Source organism: Ptychodera flava, chromosome 10 (genome assembly GCF_041260155.1).
Source record: "Ptychodera flava strain L36383 chromosome 10, AS_Pfla_20210202, whole genome shotgun sequence".
Taxonomy (NCBI): Eukaryota; Metazoa; Hemichordata; class Enteropneusta; family Ptychoderidae; genus Ptychodera; species Ptychodera flava.
Genome location: NC_091937.1, coordinates 35,406,736 through 35,419,959, shown reverse-complemented (window position 1 = coordinate 35,419,959; position 13,224 = coordinate 35,406,736). Strand labels below are relative to the sequence as shown.

The 13,224-nt window shown below is 36.5% G+C and overlaps 2 protein-coding genes and 1 long non-coding RNA gene across 5 annotated transcripts in view; 1 reads left to right on the top strand and 2 right to left on the bottom strand.

The window, feature by feature from the left end:
* Positions 1–13,224, top strand: part of LOC139142646 (uncharacterized) — an 86,498-nt gene that overhangs the window by 14,430 nt on the left and 58,844 nt on the right. The window lies entirely within an intron of this gene.
* The window catches only part of LOC139142650 (uncharacterized), a 111,965-nt gene that overhangs the window by 41,494 nt on the left and 57,247 nt on the right, over positions 1–13,224 (bottom strand). The gene's annotated exons all lie outside the window — the stretch shown is intronic.
* LOC139142644 (uncharacterized) overlaps positions 1,958–13,224 on the bottom strand; it is a 23,369-nt gene continuing 12,102 nt past the window's right edge. For 2 of the 3 annotated variants that reach the window (XM_070712691.1, XM_070712690.1), the window contains 2 exons: positions 13,124–13,224; positions 1,958–3,880 (listed from right to left, as the gene is read on the bottom strand). The exon at positions 13,124–13,224 is cut by the window's right edge and continues 21 nt beyond it. The gene's annotated coding sequence lies outside the window, so the exon portion shown is untranslated. Of the gene's footprint in view, positions 3,881–4,392; positions 4,576–13,123 lie in introns of all 3 variants that reach the window. The other variant, XM_070712692.1, reaches the window with a different exon arrangement.

Here is a 13,224-nt window from a genome sequence, read left to right as displayed (position 1 = left end):
CTAACCAATAGGGCTAGAGATCCGAATTTTGGTACACAGGGACTACTATGGGATAGAAATATATTGCAAATATGTCACGTGACCAGACCTCATTAATTATGCGCATATCGAATTCTAGGCTAACCAATAGGGCTAGAGATCCCAATTTGGTACATAGGGACTACTATGGGATAGAAATCTATTGCAAATATGTCACGTGACCAGATCTCATTAATTATGCGCATATCTAATCCTAGGCTAACCAATAGGGCTAGAGATCCAAATTTTGGTACACAGGGACTACTATGGGATAGAAATCTATTGCAAATATGTCACGTGACCAGACCTCATTAATTATTCGCATATCTAATTCTGAGCCAGCCAATAGAGCTAGAGGTCTGATTTTTGGTATATAGGGATAACTTAGCAATACAATTTTTTTGACAAATGTCATGTGACCTTCGATGACCTTTGACCTTGAATATAGGTATATGTCCATAACTCAGTAACCACAAGTGCTACACCCTTCATATTTGGTATGATGGGAGACCTTATGACACCACATCCTGTACCTCATTAATTATGCGCATATCTAATTCTGAGCCAGCCAATAGAGCTAGAGGTCTGATTTTTTGTATATAGGGATAGCTTAGCAATACAATTTTTTTGACAAAATGTCATGTGACCTCGATGACCTTTGACCTCAAATATGCATCTATGGCCATAACTAAGCAACCACAAGTGCTACACCCTTCATATTTGGTATGATGGGAGACCTTATGACACCACATCCTGTACCTCATTAATTATGCGCATTTCTAATTCTGAGCCAGCCAATAGAGCTAGAGGTCTGATTTTTGGTATATAGGGATAACTTAGCAATACAATTTTTTTGACAAAATGTCACGTGACCTCGATGACCTTTGACCTTGAATATACGTATATGTCCATAACTCAGTAACCCCAAGTGCTACACCCTTCATATTTGGTATGATGGGAGACCTTATGACACCACATCCTTTACCTCATTAATTATGCGCATATCTAATTCTGAGCCAGCCAATAGAGCTAGAGGTCTGATTTTGGTATATAGGGATAGCTTAGCATACAATTTTTTGGCAAAATGTCATGTGACCTCGATGACCTTTGACCTTGAATATACGTATATGTCCATAACTAAGTAACCACAAGTGCTACACGCTTCATATTTGGTATGATGGGAGACCTTATGACACCACATCCTGTACCTCATTAATTATGCGCATATCTAATTCTGAGCAGCCAATAGAGCTAGAGGTCTGATTTTGGTATGTAGGGATAGCTTAGCAATACAATTTTTTTGACAAAATGTCATGTGACCTAGATGACCTTATACCTTAAATATGAGTATATGTCAATAACTAAGTAACCACAAGTGCTACATCCTTCATATTTGGTATGATGGGAGACCTTATGACACCACATCCTGTACCTCATTAATTATGCGCATATCTAATTCTGAACCAGCCAATAGAGCTAGAGGTCTGATTTTTGGTATATAGGGATAACTTAGCAATACAAATTTTTTGACAAAATGTCATGTGACCTCGATGACCTTTGACCTTAAATATGAGTATATGTCCATAACTAAGTAACCACAAGTGCTACACCCTTTATATTTGGTATGATGGGAGACCTTATCACACCACATCCTGTACCTCATTAATTATGCGCATATCTAATTCTGAGCCAGCTAATAGAGCTAGAGGTCTGATTTTTGGTATATAGGGATAACTTAGCAATACAATTTTTTTGACAAAATGTCATGTGACCTCGATGACCTTTGACCTCAAATATACATATATGGCCATAACTAAGTAACCAAAAGTGCTACACCCTTCATATTTGGTATGATGGGAGACCTTATGACATCACATCCTGTACCTCATTAATTATGCGCATACCCGCACATATTATACATAGCTAATACTGATGGACAAATTTTGAACACAGCACTTTATTCAAGGATATATAATCTTCAAGGATATATAAATTACATATTACAGTTAACTGGAAATACAGTTGCTATACAATTGAGGATATATAAATTACATACTACAGTTAACTTGAAATACAGTTGCTATACAATCAAGGATATTACATACTACAGTTATCTGGAATAGTACAGTATATTTTCAAAAACATCAAAAACAAAAAACAGACAAAATATTTTGAATCCTCACAACACATATCAAATCTGTAGGTACTGGTATTCTCAAAATATTCTCTAAGGACATTCAAAAATACATACATACATACATACATACATACATACATACATACATACATACATACATACATACATACATACATACATACATACATACATACATACATACATACATAAGTACATATGTAGACAGGTACATATGCACATACATGCATACATGTATACACATACATACGGTAAATACATACATACATACATACATACATACGGTACGCGCTGACGATGGATACCAGATAGATATTCATTCCAATAGTTTCTATAGACTATAGTCCCCCTGCTGGTACAGATGTTTTTGGATGCAGGCCAAATGATATGCTCTTTTTGAAATGAATTATTATGGACCTCATTGTTGTGTTGAAGAAATCAACAGCACATCTCATACCGGTACATGGCCAATACTGGTGAATAATTCAGAAAAAGCATTTCCTTCAGCGATATATAAATTACATCCTACAGTTAACTAAAACTACACTTGCTATACAATCAAGGATATTTTCATTATATAATACAGTTAACTGTAAAAAGCACAGTGGAGTGGAAATACAGTTGGATGTTGCATGAAATGAATATGACTATGTTATAGTGACACTATAATCAATGCTCCAGCCACATCTCTTTGAAACACTTTTATGCACTTTTTCATAAATAGCCTTCTTGAATATCAAATCTGTGGTGATGAACCTCAATAAATAAAGAGCCTCACAGCTTATATTATTCAATGACAACTTTCCTTTAACAATATGTGCAATTTTACAAGAGTTGTCACTACCACAATGACTACTTGGACTGAAACACGGCAAATGTGTATGGACGTCACTTTGATGAATGCTACGGTGACATAGTACCATCCCACCTCACAGTGAGTCATGCAGAGCACAATATGCACCAACAGGACTAGTTTACATCAATATATTTAGCAAGTGTACTGACATAATCAGGTTCTGTTACTTCCATATGTATTGTCCCATTTGGAAAACACTCAATACTACGGCTTTGTCATGGCTGTTATCATTTGCAGAAAATGCCCACATCTGACAATGCCCATAACCAAGAGTGAGATCAATATTCTGCAGTTACCGAAATTAGAAGTGTTGTCGCATCTGTTCTATTCTACTTGGAAAACAATCTGAGTACTTCTTGTTTATTGTGCGTTGCTACCATCTGCAGACACGGTCACACTTAGAAAGAGAATGACGTATTGTATGTCATCTTCTATAGTCATAAAAGTTACAAGCAATGGAACATTCTGTTGTTTTCCTTGCTTCACAGATCTGTGGGATGGCAATATTGTACAGTGACACTGGTACATTAGTGTAGAGAACATTTCCATACTCCACAGTGTTGTGAGATATTCAGAATCTGTTATTCACAGCAAATGCATTCTCTCCTGTGGCAAGACACTGCAATGTCCAGACTTATCATCTGCTCTTATCATCTGCAGAAAATTTCTTCTGGCAATGTAAATAAAGCACTTGTGTATCCCTCTGTTACAGTCATCCAAATTAGAATCATGTGACTTCTCAGCTACTGTCCCGTGGCACTGTTGCACACTGATGTGAAAGTTGCTTTAATTTGAGAATGAAACATGCCTCTTTCATTGTCATTAGTCCATAGGTGAGTTGATATTGCACCCTGAAAATGAAATCAGACAAAATACATATATTACTGATACTAAAATTTGTCAACTTGGTTTAGGTCTGTTATGCCATAGTATGCCATTTTGATGAGGCCAGCATTAGCTTTTAATATTTTACATTTACTTCATTGCACTATCTTAATTTCCTATATGAACTTGTTAAGAATGACACAGTCAAAGTCAACAACACCGAAATTTCTACTATATCATGTTTTTCCTGGCACAAATCACCATTCACAAAACTAAAGGTTGCATTCACTAAATAAAATTGCAGAAGACAATTGAGTAATCCACTTGTGTATAGAGAACTGTTAAGAAATTCTTTCACACATATTACATGCTATTTTACATTGCAACTAAACAAGTCTGCTACTCGATAACAAATCTATTCTTAAAACATTCTCTTTTCCCAAAATTTTTTACATAAGGTCATTCATTATTTCACATACAAATAAAGTACTACAGTAATGCTATTACGAATGTTTCATTATTACTGTGCAGTGCGTACCTTTCAAGACAAACAACTTCAGTGACATACTATGGCCTTGGTTTCACTAAGCTCATTGGCTAGAATGTCAGCTATATTTTCAGGGTAGAACATCCCTATCTCCATAGAACAGATTTAAATGAATGCAGATCACTTCAAGCGACTTCATTTCAGCAGCATTTGATAATCCATTCCCTCAGTTCACTTGCAAGGCAGAAAGGGACATTTCTTGCTGAATCTCAAAATACATTGTTCAATGGTCGGTCATCTTTACTTTCTGCATCTGTTGAACTTCCATTCACCACTCCACATAATGAGTTTACAGTTTGTATACTTTTTGTGTATCTCAGATTTATAATTTCACCTCTTTGCAGACCAACAACTTTAAATGTCAATTGCTAACAGAGTTAGTTACATTATTGCTTCTGAAGCAATTCAACAAACACATAGCTTTCAATCATTTCAAAGCCCACCTCCCACTGTGCATAACAGGGCCGTAACCTGACAGAACCTTGGGCTTGGGTAAATTACTAATTATTTTTCTCTCACTACACTCAAACACTACACACTATGTCTGTGTGCAGTAAATTGTTACACTTCAAATATAAATGTTCATTTTGTAGAATAAACATAGGATCATATCATCTTGTGTCTCCTTCAGGCTAACATTGAATATTTACAACATACAGACAGAGATGAAATATTCTGAACGCTATGGTACATCACAGTTGTGTAAATGCTAATAACATGAAATTGTTAGGTGTAAAAATAGATATGCATAGCACCTCTCTTTGTCGGTAGAACATTTTTGTAGTGGTATGGTTCAACTTTAGCTATGCATCTATTAGTGGCTATTTTATTGTCTATCCATATATCCTTAAACATATGCAATTGTAATGATGGGCATGTCATTTATATAATTGGCTGATTGAGGAATTAATAGCCAGTCAACCACTACACAAACCACAAATTCTGACCTAAAATGTTGATACAACTAAATGTTTACATTAGTAATGCTAACTTCTACCAAGTCACATTACACCTGCCTTCAAAGTAAATACCAGTGCTCATAACACTTTTGGATGTAAAATGGTGATTTTTCAGGAATGCTAAGCTCCTATATTACTTAATATTATTACATGTGAAAAATTCTAGGACAGTGTGCCCTGAAGCATACACCATGTGCAGCCAAAAGTTTTAGTTAAATAAGGATTCTATACCTTTACATCTCCTATGCATAATTTCCTTGCTTTACCTGTGACTTTGTTTGGAAAGTGGTGTTTCACATTGGCTAAGAGCGCACACTGTTCTTAGATTTTTCCTGTACCACTTTCAGGCTACGGCCCTGTATGCAAGCACACACACACTCACACACACACACACACACATATGGGGGCCCGTCTCAATCTGCCCTCCCCATCTGTTTCTTATTTTCATCAGGACGGGATAACTTTTTGTGATTCCTTTTCCATAAACATGGTCAATCAAACAGCTTCAGAAGATGGTATATCTACACACACCTTAAAACCATATCTTGCATTAAGTTCACAAGTGATGGTGATATCATTGGAATTATGAGTCACTTGACCATTTGCATATTTACCCTTTTTCTCTACCATTCAAGGAAATGTTTCCCTGAAAACTTCTACTTTGTACAATACTAGTCTGTAAACTACTCATATACCACATACAGCATATGTACCACTAGCTCATCTTTAATCACAAAGGTAAACCAGTTAACATGACACCTTTGCATGCATTCAAATCTTCAACAAAAGTGCATTGTGAAAACTAAAATAAGTTTGTATAACTTCGACACCTACACTGTCTACATTTTTCACATAAACATGGTCAATCAATGTTCCACTTTCTGTTGTTGCCTCTGAAACACACTGTGAGAAGCCTCTCTGCTCCATCAATTTCAGCAAACATGAAGACACAAATATGTTTTCATTGAAATCACCAATGATGATGTTGCCACCTGGGATCTTCTCAATCTCTATCACTAATTTCAACAGATTTCTCTTGAACACATCAGCTTTATAAGACTTAGGTCTATATATAACAGCTACTGTCAATCTTATCTCTTTAACATAGAATGCAAGATATTCCAGATTTGTTATACACAATTCCAAGATTTCAATACATTGATCCACACTTGAATAAATGCCTACTCCACCATGAGCTTGCTGCTTCAATTTAGATGTCACTGGGTCAGATGTATCGTAACAAAGTTCTCTTGGCTTGTGATAAAGTGCAAAACCACTTAATTGCAAATCATTCTGCATATCTGAGGTTGGTAGCCAAGTTTCTGTCAAGCATATAAAATCAACTGTCATAAATCTATGGTCATTTCTCAGATCTTCAAAATGAGAGTGCAAACCTCTATGTTATGCAGCATTATGGTACATGAACTATCTACATTATAAGTTCCTTCTGACAATGTCATGAACTTGGCATACAGGACAGGGCAGCATCAATTTTGTCATTGCAGTATATAGCTGATTCCTGGAAATTGGTTATAGTAAGTCCACTTAGAGACTTTACTCGACTTAGGGCTACATAAGCTTGTCCTGGTTGGAATATTTTGTCCAATGATACTACAGCTTCATCTACAGTTAATCCTTGCACTTTATGTACAGTACTAGCCCAGGCGAGCTTCAGTGGGAATTGACGCCGTATACTTCCACAGTTATTGACTTTGTCTTCCTCACACTTGATTGGCGTGCTTTTTTCTGGTATCATTGATAATGTCTCTGTATGACGGCGAAGTTTTGCACCAACCTTTTCATTGTCAAAACAAACATATATAGTAGATGGAAAACTCTCTCTGGATTCCACATGTATGTATGACACAATGCCAAAAACGCCATTCACTAAACCATCAGACACATCAATATTCTTCGTCAACATCACACGAGCACCAACTGCCAGAGTAACAGTTTTTGCCAAATTGGTATTGTACACTTTACGATGTTGCCCACTCACTTTGACTAATTCTTTGTTTTGGGATCTCTGTACAAATCCTGTGCATTAATACAAATTACATCTGAACTTAACGAGTGAAGTTTTCTAATGTTACATTCATCAACTTTTCGGTTGGTTGCAAAAATATGAATTCCTTTACCCTCCTCACCAGTTTCACAATTTTGAAGCATAGTAACAACATGAGCATCTAAATCATCAGATTTCTGTCTTTTTCTGATTACGTTCAATGTTTCAGCAAATTCAGAGTCTTGCTGTCTCACTACTTCAGTCAGTTCAGCAATGGAAAAGTAATCATTCCAGAGATCAACTCCTTCACTGTTCACATACAATGCCTTTCCTTTCACTGGTGGTAATTGGTAAAATCACCTACACCAATCACTGCTACACCACCAAATGGCAACTGATCACCAGTCTGTTTAATTTGTCTCAATCTTCCATGAACATAGCCAAGTAGCTTCTTATCAACCATAGAAATTTCATCAATAATGAGAATTTGAAGACTGCTAAGCTTAGATCTCAATGTGTTAATCTTTTCTTCTCCAAGTGGTTGGTATGGCAGTTGTGCATCAATAGCTATTGAGAAGGTACTGTGTATGGTATTAGCATTTATATTAAACGCAGCTACACCAGTTGGTGCTGTTAACAAAACTGATACATCATCTGGATTTGGTAGAATACGAGCCAAAATTCGTGTAGCTTCATAGTACAGTGCTTTGATTAAATGAGATTTTCCTGTGCCAGCACCTCCAGTTAGAAACATGTGAAAAGCTTCAACACTTTTTCCATTGACTTTGTTCAGACACCACTGCCGCACTTTGTAAAATATCTCTCTCTGTGTGCTATTTAAAGATCTTAGCAATATTACAGCTTCATTCCTTGACATTCCACACTGGTGATACACTTCTGAGGCTGACACTTTCTGTTTTTTCTCCAGCAAGTCAGGTATAGATTCATCATTTTCTCCTTCATCTGACACATAATTGTCCTTCTCTCTTGTAAACTTTCCAATCTATCTATTTCAGACTCTGGATGAATTTGAGCCCATGCATCTTCCAAGTTATCACTTGTTCGAAGGATCTCCTCTGCTGAATCTAGTACATCAGCTTCTTTTCAAAGACTGCTCTATTCCTTTCAACTATAGCCTTCACCCTTTCTACAGCTTTGCTACCACACTTCACTGCACCAGTGTTATAGAATTCTTCATATGAATTAAAGTTGTCAGGTTTCAACTGAGCATCAAACTGATATGGCAAGAACAGTTGAAGAATGCTTTGATAATACTTCTCTGGCTGTTCATTGCTGAAAACCTTGCATATCTCACCACAGCTGGAGCAGTTCGAGTTCTTTTCTTCATATGACCAAAACCATTTTTCAGTTTAACTACATTCTTCTTTGAACATGTATTTGACACCTCTGATGATGACATTATTCTGTACTCAGATACAAAACTAGCAAGACACATTTCATCAAATATATCTCCATCTGGTCTGTTTTGATAACGATCTATGATGCTAGTCATCCAGATTTCCTCCTCATTAAGATCACCTTCTTCACTTCTCATTTGTAGAATTTCAAGAGGTAAACTCATTTTGATAGGGTTATCCCCTGTTGGGATAAAGTGTACTTTTCTCGATCCTTCTTTCAACCTCAAGTTGCACACTCTATACACAGCTTCTTGGGCACTCACTTCTCGATTATTAACATATAACAATCCCAATCGTCTAAGTGCTTTCTTGGCATCTGCATTATCCTCTTTAGAAGCTTCCTTTTGTGCATGATCCAACAGTAAGCCATTTCTCTTTCAGCTTTGGATATGTAACTAATAATGTACACAATGCAACTATATGCATCAACAACAAATTGTATATCCATATTAGCATTCCAACATCGTAACAAGTCCTTGTTGTATTGGTTTACCCACACATCACTTGATTCTCTTTTCAAGACCACACTGGTTTTCTTAGTTAATACATTGCACGCTCTCTCAAACAAGTCTTGTGTAACTCCTATACTAGTAAACAGAGATTCAACTGTTGAGAAAGTCTTCTCAGAATCTGAAAGTGCAGTCCAGATTTTCGACAGAATTTTCTTGGCCTCACCTTTACTTAGTACTTTTGGTGCTTGATCTGATTCAACTTCGTCTACTTCATAGTATTCAACAGAACTTTCTGTACTATTGGAATTGATTCCACTGAGTGCTTTATCTAAATCACTAACAGCCTTTCTTATGACTTCAGGCAACTGAGCATCAGTGTCAGGTCGAGCAATAAACGTTTTTTCAGAAGGTGGTCTGGGAAAGTTGAATCTACAATCAGTACCATGTTTTCTACAAGATTTTGAATGCCGTGTGCTGTGTTTTTGAACACTGTTTCACAATTTCATGAAGTTCTTCATCATATTCTGAGCATGGCATTTCACAAGTCACATATTTGTCAACAAATGAAGTGACATCATCGTCATCATCTTTGTCTACTTTTGGTGCATCCTTCACCCAAAACAGACAATGTGTATGCGGTGAACCACGTTGCTGGAACTCAACTCGATAAAAGTAATCTTCAATTTTACCATAGGTTCTGCTGGTGACATTATTACTTGTGTCAAAAAGTAATGAAATCTCTGATCAAACATTCGAGCAGCTGTTACAGGGTTATCTCTTAACACAGCACATTTCTCTGACCAGTCCAGCTCTTCTGCTTTGCGAATATCACCTTGTGCTTCAAGAATACTATCAACCATCTCAGGCCATCTCATATCAGCAGATGAAAATGAGCAAAACCACGTCGGAATACCTAGCTGCCTCACCATTGCAAACAGATCTTTCTGTGCACTTTGCCAATAAGGTGGTGTTCCTCGGATTGGTTTCAGAAATTTGTAACCTTCATCATAATTAAAATTTTCTTTAGTGATTGTTCATCTGTTAAACTTGCAGCAGTTATATTTTCACTGCATGTTTTGCTAGACCCTTTCCGCATTGCTATAGACACATTTGACAACACTTGTTGCACCTCTGATAAACACTGAGCATAAAATATGAAGTCACTGTTTCTCGCAAACCTACTATCTACATTCATCAAACGATTATGAAGATATCGTGCAAGTGTAATTCTCACTTCGCGACTGTCCAGAAAAGTTGGTGACCCAGTAGGGTACAATACAGGGAAAGACTTTGCTTCATTACTTTCATCATTTAACATTTCAACAGGATGATTTCTTTCTGCAGGAGCAACACAATAGATTTTGTCAAAATGCTGATCAAGAACTTCCTGAGCTATGTCAACAGGTTGAAGACATGTATCCATGAACATTCCTTGCTGCTCTTCACTATTATTATCATCATCCTCTGCGTCTGCATTCCCTGAATTATCCTGTGATTCTGTATTCTCAGCATTATCTCCCGATTTGCTATTTCCAGCATTATCCTGTGATTCAATATTTCTAGCATCATCCTGTGGTTCTGTCTTTTGTTTATCACTCTCATGTCTTGTACCATCTTCATCAGAAATACATTCATCTCCTTCATCAATTCTGGACAATGGATTCCTCCAATCTTTATTGAAAGAAATACCTCTGTACCACTTATTGTTCATTGTTAGGTAATGAAGTGCACTTTTGATCTTCGAATCATTCACATATTGATATTGGTAATGACCTTTATAGCTGAGTTTCCGTTTCAATTTCACCCTAATCATTTGATCATCTGACTCCTGTCGCGGCAAAACATAAGTACCTTTCTCTAGGCTAGAAGGAACACAAAGAACAGGTCCATGTACACCATTCTGACCACCTTTTGGTAGAGCTAACATTTTCATAAATGGAATATGCAAAGCAATCAAATGTTGCTCTAGAGAATTTAAGCATTTCAATTCTTTTGGAATATTCATTACATGAAGATTATTAGCTGCAGCTTCTGCCGGCATATTCCCATTCAACAATTTACGATGACAGGTATAACATATCCACATTAATTTCTGTTGTTTCTGTCTCCAATATAAACAGTCACTATCACATACATCTGTGCATTGGTGAAATTCAAGACACTTCTTTGCAATCTTTGCTACAAAGCCTTCTTTCTTCAAATATATTTCTCTTTTACACTGTATTACTTGTTTTTTAAAAAGTTGTCGATAGCAAACTGAACATACATAATTGGGGCCATGGACTATTTCATTTCGAAACATAGTTATAACAGTTTCAATGTTCTTCTGTTTATTAGCTTTGGACTGTCGAGCAGCAAATACCCTACACTTAGTATCATCCCTGTAGCTTTCACTATCTTTATACTTTCTAATGTATCTTGCTTTAACCAACTCCCTGTGACTCTCATTTTCCTGATATTTCTGGACACTTCTTGCCTTTACAGCTGCTCTATGACACTGATTCACTTCATACTTTTCAATACTTCTAGCTTTGACAGCTTCCCTATGAGACTGATTGTGTCTATACTTTTCAATACTTTGTGATTTCACATCTTCCCTATAACTCTCATTATTTGCATATTTCTGAATACTTCGTGCCATAACATCCTCCCTGTGACATTCATTGTCTGCATATTTCTGAATACTTCGTGTCTTAACATCTTCTCTATGAATTTCATTCTTTTCATATTTCTCAATACTTTGTGCTCTCTTAGCTTGCCTATAACATTCCTTGTCCCCATACATTTGTTTTGCTCTTGCTTTCTTGTTTACAGCATTGTCTATGTACTGCCTATTCACAGCACTTTTCATTTTTGCACGGAATTCAAATTCTGTCCAATATCTCTGTTGTTGCTTTTCTCGTCTTTGTTTCTTAATCAAAGTACTTCGATCAGTAACTGTACATGGTCGTTTCCGTTTCAAGACTCGATGTGCTATTGATCTACAAATCTCATCAACAGATACTACATTCTCCTCATACTTCAGTTGTTTTCCAGCTCTTTTTCTCCCATCAACATGTTTTGGGTCCACTACTTCATTTACATCAGTTCCTAAACTCCTCTTAACTTTACGTTGTGGAACATTTCCCATGACTTTAGTTGTATTCGTTGATGTATTCATCGCATTATGGCCACATTCATACACTAAAACACCTGGAGGCTTGACACATTCCACAAATTCATAGTGAACTTCCATACAGTGTTTCAGAAATATTGATTTACCGGTAGTTTCACTGTTTTTGTTAATCTGAGTGCTAGAATATTTCAACCATTTACCTCTACTAAAAGTGACAACATCTGATTTCAAAAGGTTTGCAGTTGCTAGTATCTCTACTTCGGTTGCCCATGTTCCCAAATCTTGCATGTGAGATTTTACAAGGTAATCATCAACTGACTGATATCCAGATCTTAAATGACAATAGAATACTGCGGAGTTCTCTTTAAGATGCTTAACAATGGCCAATCGAATTACATCGTGATTATTCTCTGTACCACACAATGCATATGATACCGCTCTAAAGAAACAATTTCCATCCTCCTTGATTTTCTTTGTTCTACAAGGGTCACCCATTTCAATACCTGGACCACTGTATAAATGTGTAACATTTTCATTCTTAATGCTTAGTTCATTGCACAGCCTTTCACACAACTCAAAATCCAAAGGGCAATATAACTGTGGTGTCTCTTCTATGCCAACAACAACTACTTCATCATCACTGTTACTGTCTCCATTACTTACATTGGCAACACAGTCAGATTCAATATTCACAGTGATTCCAGTCACTTCAAACTGTCATTTCTACCAATACCCATAGAAGTAGCTAAATTACAGCAATGTTTATACACTACCTCAATACTGTCCAATGGTATCAGTACACTTGTGCCATTTGGTGTAACCATGCCATTTGAGTCTCTTGAGTGACTGTCAAATGTATAGAAGATATTCTCTT